Source organism: Lepisma saccharinum, chromosome 1, assembly GCF_977018435.1.
Source record: "Lepisma saccharinum chromosome 1, izLepSacc3.1, whole genome shotgun sequence".
NCBI classification, from domain to species: domain Eukaryota; kingdom Metazoa; phylum Arthropoda; class Insecta; order Zygentoma; family Lepismatidae; genus Lepisma; species Lepisma saccharinum.
This window is the reverse complement of record NC_139229.1, coordinates 25,234,973-25,257,524: the sequence shown is the minus strand read 5'-3', so window position 1 is coordinate 25,257,524 and position 22,552 is coordinate 25,234,973. Positions and strand designations below refer to the sequence as shown.

Below are 22,552 nucleotides of genomic sequence, written 5' to 3'. Positions count from 1 at the left end.
TTATGGCGAAAATCTTTAGCAGTGTCTTTATTTAAAATTGAACTCAACACGCAGCAGGAATAATCTAAAGGATGAATTTAGTTTTCCGTAGGAGTAATAAAATATTTATTTCAAAACCTAACTTAATCAATGAAAAGTCACATTTCGTACTAGAGTACAAGGCAAATTTATACTGTCGTATTAAATTACCTACACGGCGACCTATATTTAAAAAAAACACAGTGCAAAAGTTTGCAATGTTCTTACATAATAGACTGGGACAATTTTCGAAAATTCGGACTGTAGGAAGCATTTTTGAGGAAAAGCGGGCAAACAACATTTTCTGAATGTATTTGATGTGCTGATTACGAATATTTTGTTTGCCACTCTCGATTTTGGTGTTATATGCTTCAAATCGCTAAAAGACAAAATGGCGGCCATACGATATGAGTTCCTATTAACTTTTGAAGGAGCAGAATCAAAATAGTGATCTTGGTGTCAAACATTATATTTTTGGGCATGCTGAATCCAAATATTATGTTTTCCAATCTGAAATTTTAGGCTATGTGCTCCAAATCGCTAAAAAACAAAATGGCTGCCATACGAAATGAGTTCCTATTAACTTTTGAAGGAGCAGAATCAAAATAGTGATCTTGGTGTCAAACATTATGTTTTTGGGCATGCTGAATCCAAATATTATGTTTTCCAATCTGAAATTTTAAGCTATGTGCTCCAAATCGCTAAAAAACAAAATGACGGCAATACGATATGAGTTCCTATTAACTTTTGAAGGAGCAGAATCAAAATAGTGATTTTGGTGTCAAACATTATGTTTTTGGGCATGCTGAATTCAAGTATTATGTTTTCCAATCTGAAATTTTAAGCTATGTACTCCAAATCGCTAAAAAACAAAATGGCGGCTATACGAAATGAGTTCCTATTAACTTTTGAAGGAGCAGAATCAAAATAGTGATCTTGGTGTCAAACATTATGTTTTTGGGCATGCTGAATCCAAATATTATGTTTTCCAATCTGAAATTTTAAGCTATGTGCTCCAAATCGCTAAAAAACAAAATGGCGGATACGTGCATCCATGCAATGTTTCGTATCCATACTTTTGAACTAGGAATTAAACAGTGTAACAGTAAGTTTTTAATACAGAAAAAAAGTATAGAACATTTTTGAAGTAAAGATGCAAAATAATAATATTATTCAAAACATAAGACCATATTGAAATATTAACAGTACCAGTGTATGATAAATCCGCACGTTATCCTTATTCAACCGCCCGACCCTGTGGCCGAGTGGTTAGCGCATCGCGCTGCGACGCCAAGGGTCCCGGGTTCGAATCCCGGTCGGGCTTGGTTGCTTGTGAATGTCCATTCATCTATTTCATCATTTCATCACTCATCCCCATCTTCGCAAATTAGCCAAGAGGCACAAAACGCGAAGTAAAATAAACTAAATCAATCAATCAAATCAATCAACCTTATTCAACCTTATTTTGCCTACAAAAATAGAATAACATTTTTCTATTCACGTATATTCATTCACTCCTTAGTGCCAGTATCTGCACATTTGCAAGCTGCAGTACATACAAGCTGGCCTTTCTTGCAGGAAGATGTAGCGGATATACAACCACCCAAACATCCACAGGTGACAATGTCGTAGCAGGGTTGTGGAATTGGTGGCAGCGATTGAAGTTTTGGAACGAGCTGTCCATCAACCATTTTTCATCCCAAGATAGTAGGTGGGGGTAACACAGGTTTTGGTATGACCGACTGCTACCACACCATGGCTTGATAGTGGACCCGTTGTACATGTAACCGTAGAGCATCGGTAGTGGGGGGGGGGGGGCAGTGCTTGTAGTGTTTTTCCTTTGCTGAACAGATTTACTCTGGCTTCATCACAGCTGCTTGCATTCGGTACACCATACAACTTGCATATGAACTTCTCTGCCTTGTGTGTTGTTTCTTGTTTCAATTCGTCAACACCAAGATTTAGTAGATCATTATTATTAGTGTTAAATATTTTCCATGCTGTCTTCTTACTGATCCCAGCAATGTAGGATACTGTGTCGCATCCTGTTATGGCGTGGAATCGGATGAGAGGTTCGAAGACAGGATCCGTAAATGAAAGCTTCTGCTTCATGTACTGGAATGTATTTTTTTTTCTTATGTTCCTGCTCGCAACCACAATTTCGTACATCTAATCTTGTGAAATAATGCTACCAATTGCACTAATACATCTGCATCATGTGCTGAAACAACAATGTTATCAGCACCAGAATTAAGACAGTGAACTATAGTGCAGGAGGCCTTAGAAAGAGCGTTTCGCGGGCTAACAGCAGACGTCGCTCGCACACTATTGCCGATACTCTCGTGTCGTCTGCTCCTCAGCCGAACAAACAGGCCGAGGTAGCAAGAGGCAGAGGTCACTCACCCTTCCAGAAGGGTGCAGCGAGCTAGCTGTGGCAAGCGGGCTCGCTCATTCGCAGACCTGATTGGTTCTCGCACACACACACCCATATTGTCGTCTGCTGTAAGCCCGCGAAGTGATCTTTCTAAGGCCTCCTGCACTATACACTTCGTGGTTTGCCTGCAATCCTTCAATAGACAAATCACGATTGTTTGTTCGTACGTCATCCTCCTTGTGAAATCCACCGGAAACCACAAATATTTTGTCTTCAGGAGCATTGTTGATCAAATGATTAGAGAGAAAACAGGCCAAATCTTTTTTATTCTCCGAGTTAGCAAGAAAGTCACTGAATTTGTTGGGGATTGGCATGGATCCATTTTCTATTACTCTCCTTACTAAATAAGCATGTTTCAATACCGATCAAACTTGACATCAATCCTCTTAAAGCTTCTTCCCATAGAAACAACAAGGTTAAGAAATGCATCTGCCAGTTGACCAAAGTTTGAAACTCCTGCAGGCTTTCCAAGTGCAACAACTAATGCTTGACCATCTATTATAAGGCATGACGTAGACGGAATTGATATATCAGGTGGACAAATTACATCCTTGGTCATCACATCGGCTAGAATGTCTTTGTTTCCTGTTCTCAGACTTCCGTTTGTGTTGGCAAGGGAGATTGGAATTGGCATTAGTTCATGACACAAAATGCGATTTAGATCCACATTACGAGCTGCCTCATAGGCAGTTACGAAGCGCTGGAGAATATTCCTGTCAGTTTTCAAAATGGTTTCCTTGCCACTTACTACCAATTTAACTTCATAGAGGGACTTGAAGGTCTTTGCATTTGACTTATGTAGAGGATCACTTAACTTGACCTGTGTGTGACTTTTACCAGGGGCCATCATCCTTTCCTTCACGAAGGTGTCTAGCTTCACCTGGCCCAGTGTTTCAGCTTTGAGGAGAGTATCTTGAATATCTGAAGTAGCCAAATCCTTTGTTTGTGGCAATGTTCTGGAGGAACTGATAAGAAACATCTTAAGATGATGGCTCACAGGTGCAGGTCTTTTCAAATTTATAAGTGGATCCATGGTTCTACGTTTCTATCATTTTGAAATAAAGTAAAAAAAGAAAAATATATATCATAGGTTTAGTCATTTTTGTGGTTCTTTTGTTTAAAAAAGAGGGGAAAAACTACAACAATTTTCAAAAATGTCAGATTAGAAAACATAATATTCGGATTCAGCATAACCAAAACATAATGTTTGACACCAAGATCACTATTTTCTTTCTGCTCCTTCAAAAGTTATTTGGAGCTCATTTCGTATAGCCGCCATTTTGTTTTTTAGCGATTTGGAGCACATAGCTTAAAATTTCAGATTGGAAAACATAATATTTGGATTCAGCATTCCCAAAACATAATGTTTGACACCAAGATCACTATTTTGATTCTGCTCCTTCAAAAGTTATTAGGACCTCATTTCGTATTGCCGCCATTTTGTTTTTTAGCGATTTGGAGCACATAGCTTAAAATTTCAGATTAGAAAACATAATATTCGGATTCAGCATACCAAAAAACATAATGTTTGACACCAAGATCACTATTTTCTTTCTGCTCCTTCAAAAGTTATTTGGAGCTCATTTTGTATGGCCGCCATTTTGTTTTTTAGCGATTTGGAGCACATAGCTTAAAATTTCAGATTGGAAAACATAATATTTGGATTCAGCATGCCCAAAAACATAATGTTTGACACCAAGATCACTATTTTGATTCTGCTCCTTCAAAAGTTATTAGGACCTCATTTCGTATTGCAGCCATTTTGCTTTTTAGCGATTTGGAGCAAATAGCTTCAAATTTCAGATTAGGAAACATAATATTTGGATTCAGCATACCCAAAAACATATTGTTTGACACCAGGATCACTATTTTGTTTCTGTTCCTTCAAAAGTTATTTGGAGATCATTTCATATGGCCGCCATTTTGTTTTTTAGCGATTTGAAGCACATAACATCAAAATCGAGAGTGGCAAACCAAATATTCGGAATCAGCACATCAATTACATTCAGAAAATGTTGTTTGCCCGCTTTTCCTCAAAAATGCTTCCTACACTTTTTACAGCCACATTTCTGAGAATTTGCACCAGGCTATAACGTTGAGAGTCATCTGGTGAGTGTCTCGGGAATCTCTGGAGCGAGCGAGCGAACGAAATCAATCCTTATGTACAAGTAGTAGTGACTCGAGAGGGTTCGTCCAATAAACTTGTGATATTAGTGCAGCTTTCAGTAGTTTTGTAGTAGAGCGCACTCCTTTGCTCTGCCAACTCGCTTTCTCCCCTTCTCTTCGGTTACGCGCGACCTTGATCCACAGATTCCAGACACAGAGGATTTAAAATCTTGTATTAATGCTGTAATTTTACAATAATTATCGGTAATAATATTTTAATATATATTATATTTGGAGGTACAGAACTTTTCGATTGTAAGTGGCAAATTGGGGACCTCCTGTCTAGCAGTGACCCTCTGTTGCCGCGTTTACCTAAGAAGAAAGTTCCGGTCAAACAGCCAATTAGGCATACCGCTGCCCCTTGTTTAGCAAAAAGCGACAACCTTAGAATCCCTCCTCCCTAAAACGACCTACAGGAAAACAGGATCTTGTCAAAAATAACCGTTCTGCGCTGTGAATGGGGTCATTATATATATATATATAATTATTGATTTATTGACCTTTACAATGTATACATTCATAACATTATCATACATTTCATTGGATCACATTTTCACTACATATCATTAGAAAAACTTTTCCTTATGAATTTATTTGATGTACAAGATACAGTAGTTCATGGAATGAATCATAATGCAATACTTAATTAGAACATGAGAAATACAGTAGTACAGAAAATATTGAGTGAATATAAAATATTACTTTTTGAGACACATATACATATATAAAGGTGGAAGCCCCGAAGTATAGCGCCTTGAATAACGTAGAGTGGAAAACGACGGTTCCCCAGACGGATGAGAAACACAGATGGCAGTGCGATCAATGTCGGTGCTAATTTTCTTATGAAAGTAATGCGGTTTTGTTAGTTTTTGGAATATATTATGTAGATTTGTTTGTCTTGAAAGGCGGTACGTGAATTGATGGAAACAGTTATATTTGTGGAGTGATTTGCAGTCACGAAATGACATTAATTTGGAAAGAAAAGTAAAATAAAATTAATAAATAAATAGCGTGCGTAACACAAGAAGAAACATCGCAAAGTGATTCCGGACGTCAGGTGTTGGATTGTGTACTAGAGTTTTATTTTTCTATGTTATTAGAATATGAATAGTATCCTGAGAGATATTTCATACCGAGGCGACAAACCACAAGTGTCGCTTGGAAGCGAGCAGTCCGTAATCAATGCAGCCTTTCGAACCGTAGGGACACAAGTTCTGACTGCACCGTTTCCTCAAGGAGATTTTACACCAAAGCGACACGCGACAAACGATACGAGGATTTCACACCAAAGCGACACGGGTCCTTCGGTCCAAGGCAACTTTCACACCGAAGCGACACATGTTGCTTGGAAACCAGCCAATCCAGAGCAACATTTCACATCGTAGCTGCATGGCGGGAAGCACAGGGCAGCGTTGGGTTGGTGAAATTCTCAAGCGACAAGTGTCACGTGCCCCTTGTCGCTTTGGTGCACAATCTCCCTAAAGCAAGACACTCATTGCATCGCTCATGCGCGAACAACAAACCACGGCAACATGTTGCAAGCTATTGAGGAAATGGCCCAGTTTGACCGACGCACAAGCAACAAAGGGACACGTGTGACTTATCGTGTCGCCTAGATCTGTTGTTGTAATGTGCGGTTTTTCGTGTCGCCTATCTGTTGTTCGCACAATTAGCAGCGAACGCTTGCCAATAGACTGAAGGCACCATGTCGCTTGTCACTTAGTTGGGAACTCCCCCTGTAGCGCGTCGCTTCGGTCTCAGCACCCTTCCTTTAAGGAGCTTTCCGACCGAAGTAACAAGTAGCACGCGAATACGCCATATGAACGTGTCGTTTGCTGTTTGGACCCTCATGTGCAATGAATGCTATTTTACAGTCTGGAAGTGTGTGTCACTAGTGTGACAGTGTGAACATCCCCTGTCGCTTGTCCCATTAGTTTGAAAGTTTCCTTACACTCATGTCGATGGCACTAAGAAAGTTTTGTGGGGTTCCCCTTGTCGTTTCATGGAATCATCATTATCATCATCGCCGCGATTAGTTTAAAGCGGAAGAAAAGAGACAGTAAATATCCAAAATACAAATGCTTCAGTGTGTAGGCTATATCTTTAAAAAAAATGATGATGATGATGATAATGATAATAATGAACCTAATTTATACACAAAAATTTAGTTGCCAAGAGTATTCCAGGCGTATTTTTTCTCCCGTATTATTAACGAAAGTATGACGATAACAGGACGTGGTCGACTGTCTAGATTGTTCGTTAATATCTTCGCGACCACTGTACCAAATATCATAGCAATTATTACATTCATAGAAATGCTTCATGTAAAAGAATCAGACGTTGCAGCGAAAACTCCATTTACTTCCATTATAAGCAGACGAATACCAAGCACCGGGTTCAACACCAGCGCCTCTAGCGGATCATTTTCGAGTGGAACCAGCCAGAGCGCGCAGAACTGTGCTGTTTTCCACACTACGTTATTCAAGGCGCTGTACTCGAAGTAAGCCCTCCTCCACCCGCATACTTTCGAGGGTATGCTCTTAATGTCCTGGTATTCGTAATGTAGTTTAAAATTGGCTTCTTTTTATTAGTTTGTGGTTAGTTTTAGTTATATAACTGTTGTTACTTTGGGTATGATATATATAGGTATGCCAACTATTCTGAAATCCAGAACAGTTAATGGTTTGAGTGGTTAAGATGATAGGGTTGTGGGGGTGAGGGGTTAGATGTGGGTGATTTTATAGAAAGTTCTTTGAGGAGTTGGATTTGATTATCCTGTACGGACGCTAGTATAGTCGACGCGCTTTCTACGTTAACAACCGGCTGGCTTTGAAGTCCACGGAGCGCGCCCACCAGCTGCAACAATCACATTCAACGCACAATGTTGTCACACATCTACTCTACGCCATCTTGTCCCTCCGCGCACAAGCACCTTCCCACGGTCTCCACATTGAAGTTGCAAAGTACGGCAACAGCGTATCCGCAGTCATGTGACTGAGACTCCACGTGGAGTAGACGAGCAGAATGACAGCTGCGCCCATTGGCTGAAGGTTGAGTGTGATTGGACGAAAACAACTGGCCCGAAATTTATCCCTATCAACGTTTGTGGCTGCGGCTTTCTTTAGTTCTTCGACGTTAACGAAGTATACTCGTGGACTTTACCCAGTCTGGTTTCCAGATTAGGTTTCATGAGGTCGCGCGTCCAAAAGATAATTGCATCAGCATTCGGCATATAGGATAGTAAGCACGCGCCAGGTGAAACAGCGATCTTCGCTGAGCCACAATGTCCGTGCTAGGTTCAATGTCCGTGCAGACAGGCACGGTTGCGAGATCTCAGGTGAATTCGCAGCCACATGGAAAGATTTACGTTATCAAAGTTTGCATGCGTTGAAAGCTTGATTTGATATTAGGTTTCGTTCATTTCAAGTGCGAAGTGTTAAACAATTTTAATACAATCCTTAGTAATTTGTGCAATGTACTATGCTTATTAGAAATATAAAATAAATAATAATAGTAATAATGATTAGAAATATTAGACTAAATATTACCTAAATTAGACTAAATATTAACTAAATAAGACTAAATGTTAAAATTGCAAAATACTAAGTATCATGTAAGTTAAAGGGGTCATGAGATAGGATGGTCGGGATATAAGAGCAACAAGGATTCCACCCTCAAAGAAAGGCACCTTTGACCAGCCAACGGGATCAGCCCCTCCGACCCAATACCACCTGTGGACGCGAGAAGTGTCATCTATAGTAGTGCCGTCATAAGAACCGATCTCAATCTTGTTTCCCTGCTGGATACTTCGGGGAGGAGGGATTTTAAGTTTGTCGCTTCTTGCCAAAAGAGAGAGGCACCGGTAGGTATAATTGGCTGCTTGACCGCAAGTTCCTTCGCAGCTAAACGCGGCAACAGAGGGTCACCGCCATAAATGCTGTCCCCGCGCCGGCAGTTACGGCGACCTCACTATAGATATTATAGTGATCCCCGTTAGGAGTACGGCACGGAGCTTATGGCGACAGTGTTGCCGCATTGAACGTTTGTTGTAGTACACACCGACACAAAAGTTAGCGAGCCACTGTTAGAGCGAAAATTCCACGACAAAGCAACGGCGTTAAGAAACACTAATTTTCAAAGTAATCAAGGAGAACAAGTAATATAACCGTAAAGATATGCGTACATTACTAACTACTCTTCCCAAAGGAGCACAACCGTCCATTACCTCGTCACAGCTTCAAGAACTCCGCAAAGCCATTGATGAACTTTTGGATGGGGATTTCACATCCATTCTATCTGCGCCTCACGTGGCGGCAAGTGGCAACAGCCAGCAGGCTGTTCTATTCAGCCCCCCAAATCGCAGAAAATAGAAGAAACGAATGTGTTTTTGTAAAATGATCTGGATGGAGATAGAGTAGAAAATGATAACATTACAGTCCCTGTATTTGGCGCATATTCAGTATTTTCTCTTCGAATATTAACGACTTCCCTTCTGACAAAAATCTTCTTTGTTTGCGGGTGGGGATTTCAAAAGTAAAAGCTCATAAGACTCCATGCTGAAGTCTTAAGTTGGGATGGCTTATAAGTATGAGTATTTATAGTACTTACCCTCAAGGCTGAATGCTGAGAGAGTCATTGAGGGGGAAGAGGGCATTTAGCCCTTGTTTAAATAGGAAAAAGTGGCCAACCTATTCTTTCTCTCTCTCTTTTAACCATTCTCTCTTTGATCTTCTTTTCTCATTTGATAGTATTTGTTGTTGCTTGCTTCCTCTCTACTTGATTATTTTCCCTCCAGTTTTATCTCATTTTCTTCTTTCTCTCTCTCTCTCCTTTTCGTTATATGTGTGTGTCAATTTTTGGTAATTTTCTTCCCCTTGTCTCTCTATTTGTGTGTCTCACTTTTATGTTCATCTCTCTCCCTCCCCCTTCTTTATTTCTCACCTCTGTCATATTTCCTCTTTGACGGATTCCAGTACAAGACATCCATCATGCCTTCGAACAGCTGAATAGCACATAGTAATTCGGATTCCACTTTAAACTGTAGGTCCAGTCCCGATTAGCCTTACTGTGCATAAATTGGACTTACAACATCAACTCAAATCAGCTGAATGGCAGATGTAAGCGTTCTGGAGCTAAAGGGATACTACTTTGAATAAATATAGGTGGCACTGCCATACATGTTTGTTTGTTTACACATACTGACTGCATTCTCATTACCTATTGGACAAACTGTGTAGATCTGGGTTACACACCGAGAAAAGAACTGTAACCTACAATTGATGCAACTTACTAACTTATTAAAAACATGAAACGTCCCGCTGCAGGAAAAACACCCCTCGCTGGGAACTTCCTTTGAATTGAATTAAAAGTGGGTGTTGACGAGAGTAACTCGATGGTTGGAAGGTTCAAGCCCACTCTATTCACCTGTCCATCAAGTTTATTCACGTCTTACGACCAGTGGCGGCGATTGGGTATCAAAACTAGGAGGGGCAAGAACGGTTTAGTTTATCTTGGTAGACAAGAGCCATACTGTGGGGACAATAAATAGCAAAAAGTGGGGGGGGGGGGGTATGTCCCCTAATCGCCGCCACTGCTTACAACAAAACTGTTACTATACTCTCTCCTGGAGGTCTCCGGAGCAAGGCCGCGCATATCGGTAGATAAAGGGCAGAAAGCGAATGGGCGGAGCGAAGCAGAAACCGCTGGTTACAGCAGTCTCTTTCACCTTCACGCAATCCCGTTCCCTCGCATGTGTTCATTGGTGGAGCAGTCTCGAGTCACTACTTGCGCAGAGACTTGTTTCGTTCGCTTGCTCCAGAGATCACCGGAACAGAGCAGCATGTAGGTAGGATACGAAATGACTGTTAATAATAATAACAGAGATCTAGACATGCGTATTCGTGCGTAAACACTATTGTTACGGATTAAAGTTTGGCAAACGTTGTTTAAGTTTACTTTATGCACAGATAGGCTAATCGGGACTGGGGATTAGACTTGAGACTAATACGGGTCATGCGCAGTACATTAAGGGTTTGCCAATGACTATTATGTGGGCGCAGTGAAAAAAAGGTGATATTTTAGTGGAATATAATCGTAGTTAGCAACACTAGCAATACAGGATTTTCAACTCTGTACTTTTGATACGTTCAAGCCTGTATTATTATACTAGTAAACGTATTATTATATTTATTAATAATAACTTAATAATATTCAGCGGTGAACGATGAGACTCGGCGAAGTACACAGACTCCTCTCAGGTACAGGGATAGTGTTAGGCAAAGAAAATATTCACAGCACAGAGAAATAAAACCACATTGCTGCAGTAGATAAACTAAAAGGTTTTATTCTTTATTTATGGCAATTATAATGCGAATATACTTGAGACGAAGGCGAGGATTTCGCTTTTTCGAAGAATTGACTCAACTAAAAACGCATAAACTCAATGCGTGGCTATCGGCATGCCTTGATCACATAGACCTAGCTTGCGCCCCGAACTACCACACCAAAAGATATGCAATAATTACTGAGCCAATATTTGCTCTTTAGCCTTTTATTTCCAAATTAATCCTTAGGCTAGCTTTATTATTTAACGTAGAATGGTTGCAGTATTGTGCATAGCAGCAATGCATGGCTATCGGCGTACCTATGATCACATAGGCCTAGCTTGCGCCCCGAACTACCATACCAAGATGTATACGCAACACCAGGAGTTCTTTTTAAGTTTAAAATCTTCGTCGATCCGTGGTGAAGGTGTATTATTTCTTACGCGATATCCTCGCTTTTATACTATTTCGAGAACACAGATTCAAGTACAGATGAATCACTCACTATTTACAAAAATATGCTACCAGCAAAACTGACATCTATGCATGTTTAGAAATACAAATTCGTATAGTGCACTCTCTCAAACAAAGATACATTAAATTACCCATAATGTAGAATAAAATACAATAAACAATAAACAAAAGATATACATTACAAACAAGGTTCATTATTACATATAATAACAAATAAATTACGCTTTCTTTCACAAAAATAAATACATTAGTGACATATTTTCTACTCGTGACGTCACATAAAAATATGGATCATATCACTTTTTCTCAGCCCACCTAAAGCTTGTGTCTCCAGCTGACCGGAAACGGTTAAACTACCGGGTCCCCAGCCGACAACATATCCGACGCAACAGGTGCGAAACACAAAGCCTTGAGGATCAATAAACAATTACATCGAAAGTTTGAAACATAATCCGGAGGTACCCTTGCGGGAAATCATTTGAACAGTGACGCGGGTTTCCAATTTGCAACCGATGATATCTACAGTTTTCAATCTCCGCATGCGTAATGAATAGGACACATCAACTAATCCCCTCGTGCTAGATCTGCCCTCTGGTGATGCATAGGTACCCAGGGGTACGCTAAACAACCCCGTTAATTTTAAAACAAAGCTTGCTGCGTGTGTTATTAGGAGTGATAAAGATCCGTTTCGGTGGAGGAGTTGGTGAAACTGTAAGCTAAAGCGAGTAGATTAAATATGTGATGGTCGGTTGGTTTGGTCGATTTGGTGCTTCGAGTACACTTTATGCACAGTAAGGCTAATCGGAACTGGACCTACAGTTTAAAGTGGGATCCGAACCAAGGAGACGACGCTACCACTGCGGCATCGGGGAGACCAAAATGTGTGAAGGATTGACTGTAAATGAAGAGACATAATCTTCCTCTGAAGGGGATTCATGTAAGCAAAGATTACTTGACAGTCAAGCTAAAAAGGGACAGAGTGAAAATAAGAGACAGACAGATAGAATGAGAGCAAGGATAAGACAGAGATACAGAGAAAGAAAGGAATACCCACCCACACAGAGAGATGAACTGAGAGATATGGGGGAAAGAGATGGGGTGAGTGAGAGCATAAGAAGCCTGTATCATCACAAAGAGGGAAGGTAAGATATATATAAAGCATGGAAGGAGAGAGAGATAGAGAGAACAAAGATCGAGAATGGCGTAAGATGAAGGTGGAGAAAGATTCAAATGACAATAGAGACAGAGACAGAAAGCGAGAGGAGACAGTAAGAAACAGAAAGAGAAAGAAGTGGACACAAAGAGAGAGGAAATTATAGGAAACAGAAACAGAGAATGAGAAACAAAGAAAGATATATCCATATCAGAACGATAGGAGAATGATAAGGGGCGAGACAGAGAGAACGCGCAAGAAAGATATATAACCACAAGGAAAGAAACTTACAGATACAAAGCTAGGAGAGGGAAGAAAGAAAGAGAGACGGGGATGGATAGAAGAAGAAAGGAAAAATGGCAAGATAGAAAGAGGGAGTTATAAAATAAAAAGCGAACGAAAGAAAATGACAAACAAAAGGAGAGGAAACTATGTGAAGCACACACACACACACACACAAAGAAGAATACATAACCATAAAGAAGTTTAGAAGCAAATGAAGCAAGGTATGAAAGTAAAATAGAGAGATAGAGAGAGAAACAGAGATGTACAGATGAACCGCGCCAGAGAGAGATGGAGAAGGATTGAAATGACGAGACCGACTGAGGAATGGGAAAGAGAAATAACAAAGAAAGAGGCAGATATAGCTAAACAATAACTGAGGGGCGAGAGAACAACGGGGAAGGAGAGATGTTTAACTACAAAGAAGGAAGCATAGAGAGATATCAATCAAGAAACGAGAGAAAGATAGATTGATTACTTGAGGTGGAGAACCGCACCAGAGAGATAGATAGGAAGACAGATAAATACGAGGAGAGAAAAATAGAAATAACGAATGAACGGAAGCGAAAAAGGACAAACAAAATCATGAAGCAATGCGAAACAACCACACACACAGTGAAAGATAGAGAGAAAGCAAGAAAGGCAGAAAGAGAAAGACACTGATTAATCATCCCCCCAAAATAGACAAGATACCCAAAGAATTTCAGCAACCTTTTTAGTATTCGTTCACAAGTGCGTTTGGGGGAGCGGATAGTTGCGTAGATAGCAAAGATGTACATGTTAAGCATATTCATTTGTGCCAATTAGTGAGAAACCGGATCGAGAAGTCGGAACAAAATATGTTAATTAGATACGGTGTTTCCCAGGCAAGATATTCCTAAGCTCGAAAATGTGTATCACTTCACATTTCTTTCACTGCTTGGGATTTCCACGAGACCTGATATGCCTTCTTCCGGGACGGGACCTACTGGATCTTATTCACACGTATTTCTGCCTTTCTTGGTGGAGTTTACAGTAGGATCCGGTTCAGAATGAGTGATCTGGAAGATAGCACCTGAACTCCAGGATACGTATTTCAGAACACTCTTCTGTCATCTTGAAACAATAACTATAATATTTATATTTCGTGCAAGATCGTTGGAGAGATACTGCAGCTTCGCCGAAGGGAGATATGCTAAGATGATGTTCGCTGCTAATTGGCTACTACACACACGCGCGTGCGATGTGGAGTGACAGACAGTTGCCACTAGAGCGTTTAAATTGGGAAACTCCGTGCGCACGCGCAGTGTCCCAATTGAAACGCTCTAGTGGCAACTGTCTGTCACTCCACACGTATTTGATGTATCCAATGCTTCAGGCAACCTGGCGGGTGATTGAGTATCAGCTGGATATCCTCCGTGTGACTCGTGGGGATCATGTAGAAATGTACTAAAAATTTATTAATTACTACTTTTCTCACAGAAACTTTATGGTTATGTGTATTCATTGATGTATGATTCATTTGGATACATCAAATACATGTGGAGTTACAGACAGTCTCCATTAGCGCATTTCAATTCGGACAACATGGACATAGGGTGTTTCAGTGGCCACGTTACACACTTTCAGGGATGGTGAAGGGAGACAAAAGCATCAACATGAGTTATGGAACCTCTATTCGGAAAAATCTCTGAAGTTGTAAGCCAAAACCATAGGGACGAGAAGGGTATGTCACCACGTTCATCTGATTCCACTTGATTTTTTTTGTGGGATCCCGTGAAAAAGTGTTGTGTACCAGACATGTGTGTATATTGAAGAAGAACTCCTGGTAAGAATCTTTGCTGTCTATAATATCGACAGGAATTGAGACCCTGTCTTTTCCAAATCCCAAATTACGTTTTTGTTAAGTTCACAGATTGCACAAATAAAAATGTACACACATCATAACTCCGAATATATATCTATATTAACACACTTGTACAATCACAATAATAGCATTCATCTAACAACCATTCTTGGATATTCAATTTTTATCAACACCTGTTTGAACAAAACAATTACGTATCAATGTTGCAAACGCTTTATAAGTGTTTTCACTAAATAAGTTTATAATAACTGCGAATGTTAAATTGGACAGCCACAGGATGTTAGAGTAACTGCGACAGTTCACAAGTGTTCAAGGTAGGCATTTCATTGAAACTTGTGGAATGCCATGTATAGGACAACGAATATTCGTCAGAAATAGTCAACAAACATGTATCAAAGCGCCGGGGCTTCTCGACGCAAAGAAACTTCCCGATGGTTGAGAGCACACAAACAGGTTCCCCACACGCAATTCCAACAAAGATAAACATCTTCACAAGTTCCTTGGAGAAGTTTGAAGCTTTCGGATTAGTTCTAAATTACTTGCTCGAGGAGACTAGACAATAGGCCTTGATGCTGTGAGAAGTGCTCCACTTAATCCCAGCCCTTCTTTTCTAGGTTAGCCAACTGCAAGGGTTTAAGCGGAGACAAGTTAGCTACCATTAGATCCAGTGGCCCCTTTTGTTCCCGTACTATGCTAAACCATATCTACCAAGGGAAAGTAAACTGTCATTGCCCCTCCCTCAGTACCTTGGCCCCTCCAGTTTTAAATCCACTGGCTAGATCATTCCGCTTCCCAAAGTGATTTGGCATTTGTGTTGTTGATTGTTTTTTGTTTTATTTTACTTCGCTCTTGTGTCACTTTAGGCTGATGGCCAAGGTGAGGATGAAGGATGATGGTATAGATGAAGAGGCAATTGCAAACATATAGGAATGGCACAACACGAGAATTCTGCACGATTTTGCTTCATTAAAAGCAAGAAAAGTTAAATTCTAATTATTTTCTTAGTCTGGTACTAAATATTTTGAAATTTTAGTTAGAATAATGTGTAATACAACGATGTTATTTTTCAAGCACAGCTGAATAATTTTAAATTAAACATAAAAATGCTGACCATGGCAAAATTTATTGTCTAAAAAAATATACACTAAAAACGTAACGTTTCCACCCCCTAACAGGGTCTTCATCAGACGAAGACTCACAATAAATTTCTTAAATATATTTTTTAAACAATAAATTTTGCCTTGGTCAGCTTTTCTATATTTTATTAATATGGAAATAAGTCTTACTAACAGTGTTATAATTTTAAATTACATTTTTTCTACTGAGAACATACTGCACACTGTATTATTTATTTTTAATTATTATTCTTAACATTTTCTTCCTCTTATTTTACTTGTAGGCTTAAATTCTGGTAACACAGCGCTGGAATTTTCTGTGTCCAAAAGTAGTAGCAATAGTGAAATTATAAAGACGTTCTTCAGACACTCAGACAACCGAAATATTCTTAAATATGATAATATTTTTTAAATACACATTTAAAATGTCGGTACTTGGTAGTGCGGGGGAAGGCACCAAGCCACAATCCTGCCTAGCGCGCAAAAATATCTAGGCACGGGGCAGATTCAGTGGCGGCGATTGGGTCCAAAAACCTGGGGGGGGGGCAAGGTGCCAAAACTGGGAGGCAAAGACAGTATATGCCCCTCTCGCCCCCCTAATCGCCGCCACTGGGCAGATTTATTGCATTTAGGCGAACCTGGTCGAATTTCAAGATGGTGGACCAACAAAAGAAATTTCCTTCTTTCGGTTCTTCCTTCCCAGGTTAATTGAGGCAACAAATGCAAGTGGCTCATCATTCACACGTTAGAAATTGCCAATCCAGCCATGTTTGTCGCAGTTCAAACACGGGCGTACTTTCGTAGCCCGTTCCTGTGTAACTTACTCCTGTGCAAATCGAAGGCCTCCTGGCCGGGAAAGATAGCATAAGGATTCAACAACGCCGCCGCTATTTATGGCACTATTATGTTGTTCTTGTCTCGGGTATATTACACGCTCGTGGAACGATCTACTTCAACGGAATAGCAAGAGTAAACTTCTATCGCGGAGCGTGCTTCAGCATGTTTCGTAAATGACAAGACTGGAGACGTGAATAGCTTCAAAAAAATATAACAGATGGTGCCATGTGCTACTTTTAAAATACATTTTTCTGCACAGCAAAGATTATTTACATTCTATCTATACTTTTGAGAAAAAAATAAGAACATTTGAGGTACTTAAAACTGTAACACCTTATTTTAGAAAGAGTCACTCCTTTTGTAAATTGTCGTTTTTTCATTGCACCTTCTCAATGTAACATGATTAGAATCGACAAACTAAAGTGATGAATTTAGTTCAGAAGCTTAGGTAGTAGATTCCAAAAAGTGCATAGTTAGAGATCGGTTAGTTCATCGAACTATCCAGCCTAACTATTGCTTATTTTTGGGGAAGCAGGAAAAGATTTATAGTATCCTTGCCTTGACTCATCTCACCCAAGAGGTCGTTAGGTGCCAGGGCTTGCCCCGAGTTGATAGCTTCCTGGAGACGAGGCCTGCTCGAAAAGGTTTATAGTATTTTGAAGCTTAGGTTTACGAGTTCCATGAAAACGTAATAGAATTTCAAGACACATACGTTGGTATTCTTCATTCTCATTAGGGCCTCCAGATGGCGTAGCGGTAACGTCGTCGCCCTGTAATCAAGGGGTCCCGTGTTCGGGGTTCATAGTGGTTCTGATACCACTTTAAACTATAGGTGCATAAAGTGGACTTAAAACACGAACTCAATGATTAATGTAACTTCAACCTTAAATCAGTTTAAAACCGACCATTGCACTTAAGAGCGTCTATACCGACAAACTTCGGCTACCTTTATTGACAAGGGGGCGGAAAGGAGGCAAAAGGCTTCGACGGTCGTGTTTGTGCAGGGGGAAACCTTTGCTTAGCTGTTTAGTGTAACAGTGCAGTTTGGCATCAGGAGGGCACCCCCCCCCCCTCGAGGCCAATGACGCTCCTCTCCAGATCATGTCCTTATCTCCATAAATTTAATTACGACAGCGTGTACACAGGGTAGCGCATATTGTATCTACCAACTTCAAATGGCAACCGAAAGACGGCGAGCTTCTAGTAAATGTATATGGTTATGAAATAAAAATATGCACGTAGGTATTTAATACAGTGTATAATATGGACAATACAGATATCATTACTTGATCTGCCCCCCCCCCCAACTAAATTGTTCATTTTATTAATCTAACGCATTAAATATGGTGGAACAAGCTAAAGTAAATGAATTACTACAGAAATAATAAATAATAAAAAGCTGTTTCCGTAGTTCAGAATCAATGTAAAGAAAATTGTAAGCTTAATTGTAACCCTACTTTAATAATAATAATAATAATAATCATATTCCGATTCTCCCTCCCCCGTCTCATCGCAGATAAGTGCTAAGGTGTGAACTTTTTTCTTTTACAGTGTTCAAGCGTTATGCTTGCAACGCACGGAGCGTTTCCTGGTCTACACTAGGGATGGCCAGATCCGGATCCTGGCGGATCCGAAATCCGGATCCGGATCCTAAATTTTTTCGGATCCGGATCCCCGTACTTTTGGATCCGGATCCGAAAGTTCTGGATTTTGCTCCCCCCCCTCAAATGTCAAGATGAGGAGAAATTGAAGTGGGGATCTGACCCCGAAACCACGTAAATATGTCATAGGAAGAAACAGGGGGCATAGGGCCTCTATATACACCTGTCAAATTTCATGGGAATCGGAGGGGGACACAGGGGTCAGATGATCCCCACGTCAATTTGTCCTCATCTTGACATTTGAGGCGGGTTTTGCCCCCTAAAACAGTTTTTTAGACGAAACAAAAAAAAAACACGTATTTCTTCCTTTGGGCCCCTTTATACACACACCTGCCAAGTTTCATGGAAATCGAAGGGGGACACAGGGGTCAGATCCCCACTTCAATTTGTCCTCATCTTGACAATTGAGTGGGTTTTGCCCCGTAAAACCGTTTTTCAGCTGAAACAAAAAAAACACGTATTTTTTCCATTGGCCCCCTACTATACACCTGCCAAGTTTCATGGAAATCGGAGGGGGACACTTAGATAACCTCCCTTGTTAGTCTTACACTTTGTAATTATATAACACTGCATATATTATAATGTTTTATTTTAATTTTTAAAACTGTAACTGTAGAACAATTGTATAATTTTTGTATAACATTTCTATCTTGTTATATGTGTTAAAGGTTTCATCCTGGAATGGAATGTCTCACATTTATGTGTGTTTTCATTTCCAATACATTAGAATGAATACATATTCGTTTCAATGGCATTTACAAAATCACCTCTGACATTTTATGTTAAACAAGTAAGATTATTTTTGTGCACGAGTGTGTTAGCCGATGCGTAGCAAAGTATTTTAGGAACAACACTTGAAAAAAATTCTTGTAGGACTAACTAATGAAAAATTTCTTTGTAATCGAAGATCATAATACCTTTTAAGGTGTGGTAATATTATAATGGGATTGAGATACGAAACTCTCGGATCCGGATCCGGATCCGAGAGTTCCGGATCATCCAGATACAAAACTTTCGAACCCGGATCCGTAATTTTCGGATCCGGATCCGTTTGGCCATCCCTAGTCTACACAACATGGGCGGAATTTGAGCTTTTGCTTTGGGGGGGGCGACTCTGGAAGAAGCATACGATGTACCTGAGGTTTATTGAATATCCTCTAGTTTATAAGGGTCTGGAGGCCTTGCCCCGGAAATTTAAAAAAACCGTTATAAAACCTGAGTTTTAGGCCTTTTAGTTTTGAAAATGTTAAATATCCTCGCTTAAGTAAACAAATATTAATTAGTATATTGGTTGTGAGTTTTAAAACAAGCAAAACAGTACGATTATTGCATTTTGCATTTCATTAACTTTTTATTGATACAATACTCGTATTACTTAAAAAAAGTTACGGTACAAGAGTAAGCTTCAGAAATTTTAGAAAAAATAAATTGAAGAGTTCTTTTTATGCCTCAACAGTAACTGTTGACTCAACACAAAGTCATTTTACGTTTATCTTTCTTCAAACTGTACACATCAATCAAGTCGTCTAAGTTAATTTTTTCAACATCATCTGATTCAGAGTATAAGATCATTAAATTTTTCAATCTCACTTGACCCATTGTGCAACGCAACCAGTTGTGGATTCGCCTTATAGCAGATAATGTCCTCTAACAAGTGGCACTATTTGATGGCAGGGTAAGAGCAATTTTCAGAAGAATGCTAAAAATTTTGTATGTTTCTGTATGTTTGCTCAAAACTGTGTCCACTATCTTTGGAACACCATTCTTCAAAGGCGCATTTATCAAACTCAAACCTGAACTTTCAATTACACTTCTTAAAATGGTCATTTCTGTCTTCAACATTGTTGTGTCAATGGAGTAAATCTCAATGAAACGTGCAGCTCCTTCTTCATCCAGACGAATAAATCTTTCACTGGCTTCAGCAACTTCCTAAGTTTCACCACTAAATCTTCTTTTCAGTTTGCCAATCAAAATATCCAGCAATGGATAAAAAAAAAATCACACTTGTATTTTTTCTTCCAGTTTTCTTCACTTTGAAATGTAGAAAGTGTTTCAGCAGATGTATCTTCTCTGGTTCTCTGGCCAACTGAAGAACAAACCAGATAAGCATCTAATTTGTTTAATATCAGTCTATGCCGTTTTGGATTTGTACCTTCTTTCATCTCACCTCCATCTTAAAAAATGTTTAGACCTAATTCTTTGTCAACACCCTTTATTCCATTCCATTTTCTGTCCCAAGTGTTCGTTTCGCTGGGACTATTGCTCCTTAATCCCTCCGTTGGCTACACTGGAACTTTGAGCTATTGAGGTATCAGCTTTCTGAACGGACTTGGATAAAACATTTATGAGGGGGGGATATTCAGAAAATACTGATAAACATACAATGAAATCCAACTATTTTCTAGCTGAAAGCAGGCCTTTCTTAATCTAAATTACCTCCAATAGCTTTAGCTTTTTCTTCTCTGTCACTTTGTTTCAGAAACAAAGAACGAATGTCAGTCTTAGTGTTCTGCTTTTTACTCATTGTTACCTGGATTGTAGACAGTAGGTCTACCACTTATAGACGATAAACCAAAAATACATTAACAACAAAACAGTTCTGCTAAAGAACTATACAGCAGAACACAAAAAATCACTCTTATAATGCCACGAATGGAGAACACACAGTAGCCTACAGTAGTAACTGCAGACTGCATTGACAGCGTGGCTAGGAATTCGGGCGAGTCTAAGTAAGGAGAAATAGGGGAGAAAGCTAGTGGGTTTAGTGTTGCGTCAGAGCCAGTGTTTCCAATCCCACTTGTAAGAACTACCCGATATTGCGGCGCAATCACCGCACATACCATAAACATTTAGTAACTGAACTTAATCATGTGTTATGTTTTAGTCTTTTTTAAGTTGGGGGCAGGCATAACCTGGCTCCTCCAGAACTCCGCCTATGTTACACAAGTGCATACGAGTTGCCCAAGCCTGCTGCAGCGAGATCCACCTCTTTGATTCTGCTTCTCTCTCTCAGCAAGCATTTTATTATTGAAATCATGTTCACGTTAGATGGCGCTTGATATGTGAATATATAGAATGCTTTTCCACAGAGTTCCCTGAAAATTTTACAAGTTTTCGAAGGCAGTTTTATAGAACAGAATGAAATATCTATAAATGTATATAGCAAATTTTTTCTTCGAAGTCTACGTAACGTTTTAAAAGAAGCATTTTAAGACTCCTGTGAGAAACTAAATGAATATTTCATAATTTATATGTAGTCTCGGTTGGCATTAGTTATGTTGCATCACTCCAAAGGCATATATATCGTTTTTAATATATGTTAAGATTCGCAAATGTCAATTTAAACACAGGTTCTATAATAAAACGACAACAATCAAATTTGTTGCAGAACACGAAATGGGGTGTTCGAAATATGTTCATTTTTACTTTGTGTATTACTAACACAATTTGTATAATACATATTAGACACCTGGGTTCGTACATTACTATATATAACTTCGTAACACATAAAATCAACAACAAGTTTCCATGGCTCCATATTGAACTTTTCCAATAACACATATACAGGGTGTTTCGTAAGTTCGTTTACAACGCTTGGCAGGTGATTGTACGAGTGAAAATAAGGTGGAAAGTTCATGTAACGAAATTCCGGAAACGGCTTTGTTGCCGAGCTATTGACGTTTGAAAACGTGGGAAAATGATTTTCCGAAGTGAATAATGGCAAAACGGGTGGAGAGAAGTCGTCGGTGTTGGGCGGTCCACTAAAAAATTGGGTACGCTCTTGTCAAAAAATCACGCGGCAATGTTGTGCAATGTCGGAGCAAGGGATTCCCCAAAGGACGCGAACGAAGATGTTGACGGGAGTGGGGTGGGTGTGCGTTCTGCGTCAGCTGGTATCGACGAAAATTGGCATGTGTTGAATGGCACCAAAAAACAAAGAAAATTTCCTGAGCGAAGGGCACCATGACGTAAAAAAGAAAAAAATGAACTGTCATAGGTTGCATACCCTGAAGGGCACACAGTATGCTTAATGGAGATGTGAAGGGAACTTCATCACAGACAGTTTTCAAAGTGTCCACCATGTATTTTCAAGCAGAGGCGACAACGGCGAATCAAGGATTGTCTAGTGCGATCCAACAACCCCGGCGTTTCTGCTATCGATGCTGCAGCTACATTGATACGAGCAAAGAGGTCCTCGGCTGACACGACAGGTGTTTCGTAAACGAGGCGTTCCATCTCTCCC

At 39.8% G+C, this 22,552-nt stretch overlaps 1 protein-coding gene across 3 annotated transcripts in view; it reads right to left on the bottom strand.

The window, feature by feature from the left end:
* Window positions 1-22,552, bottom strand: part of LOC145993845 (isotocin receptor-like) — a 931,661-nt gene that overhangs the window by 302,020 nt on the left and 607,089 nt on the right. The gene's annotated exons all lie outside the window — the stretch shown is intronic.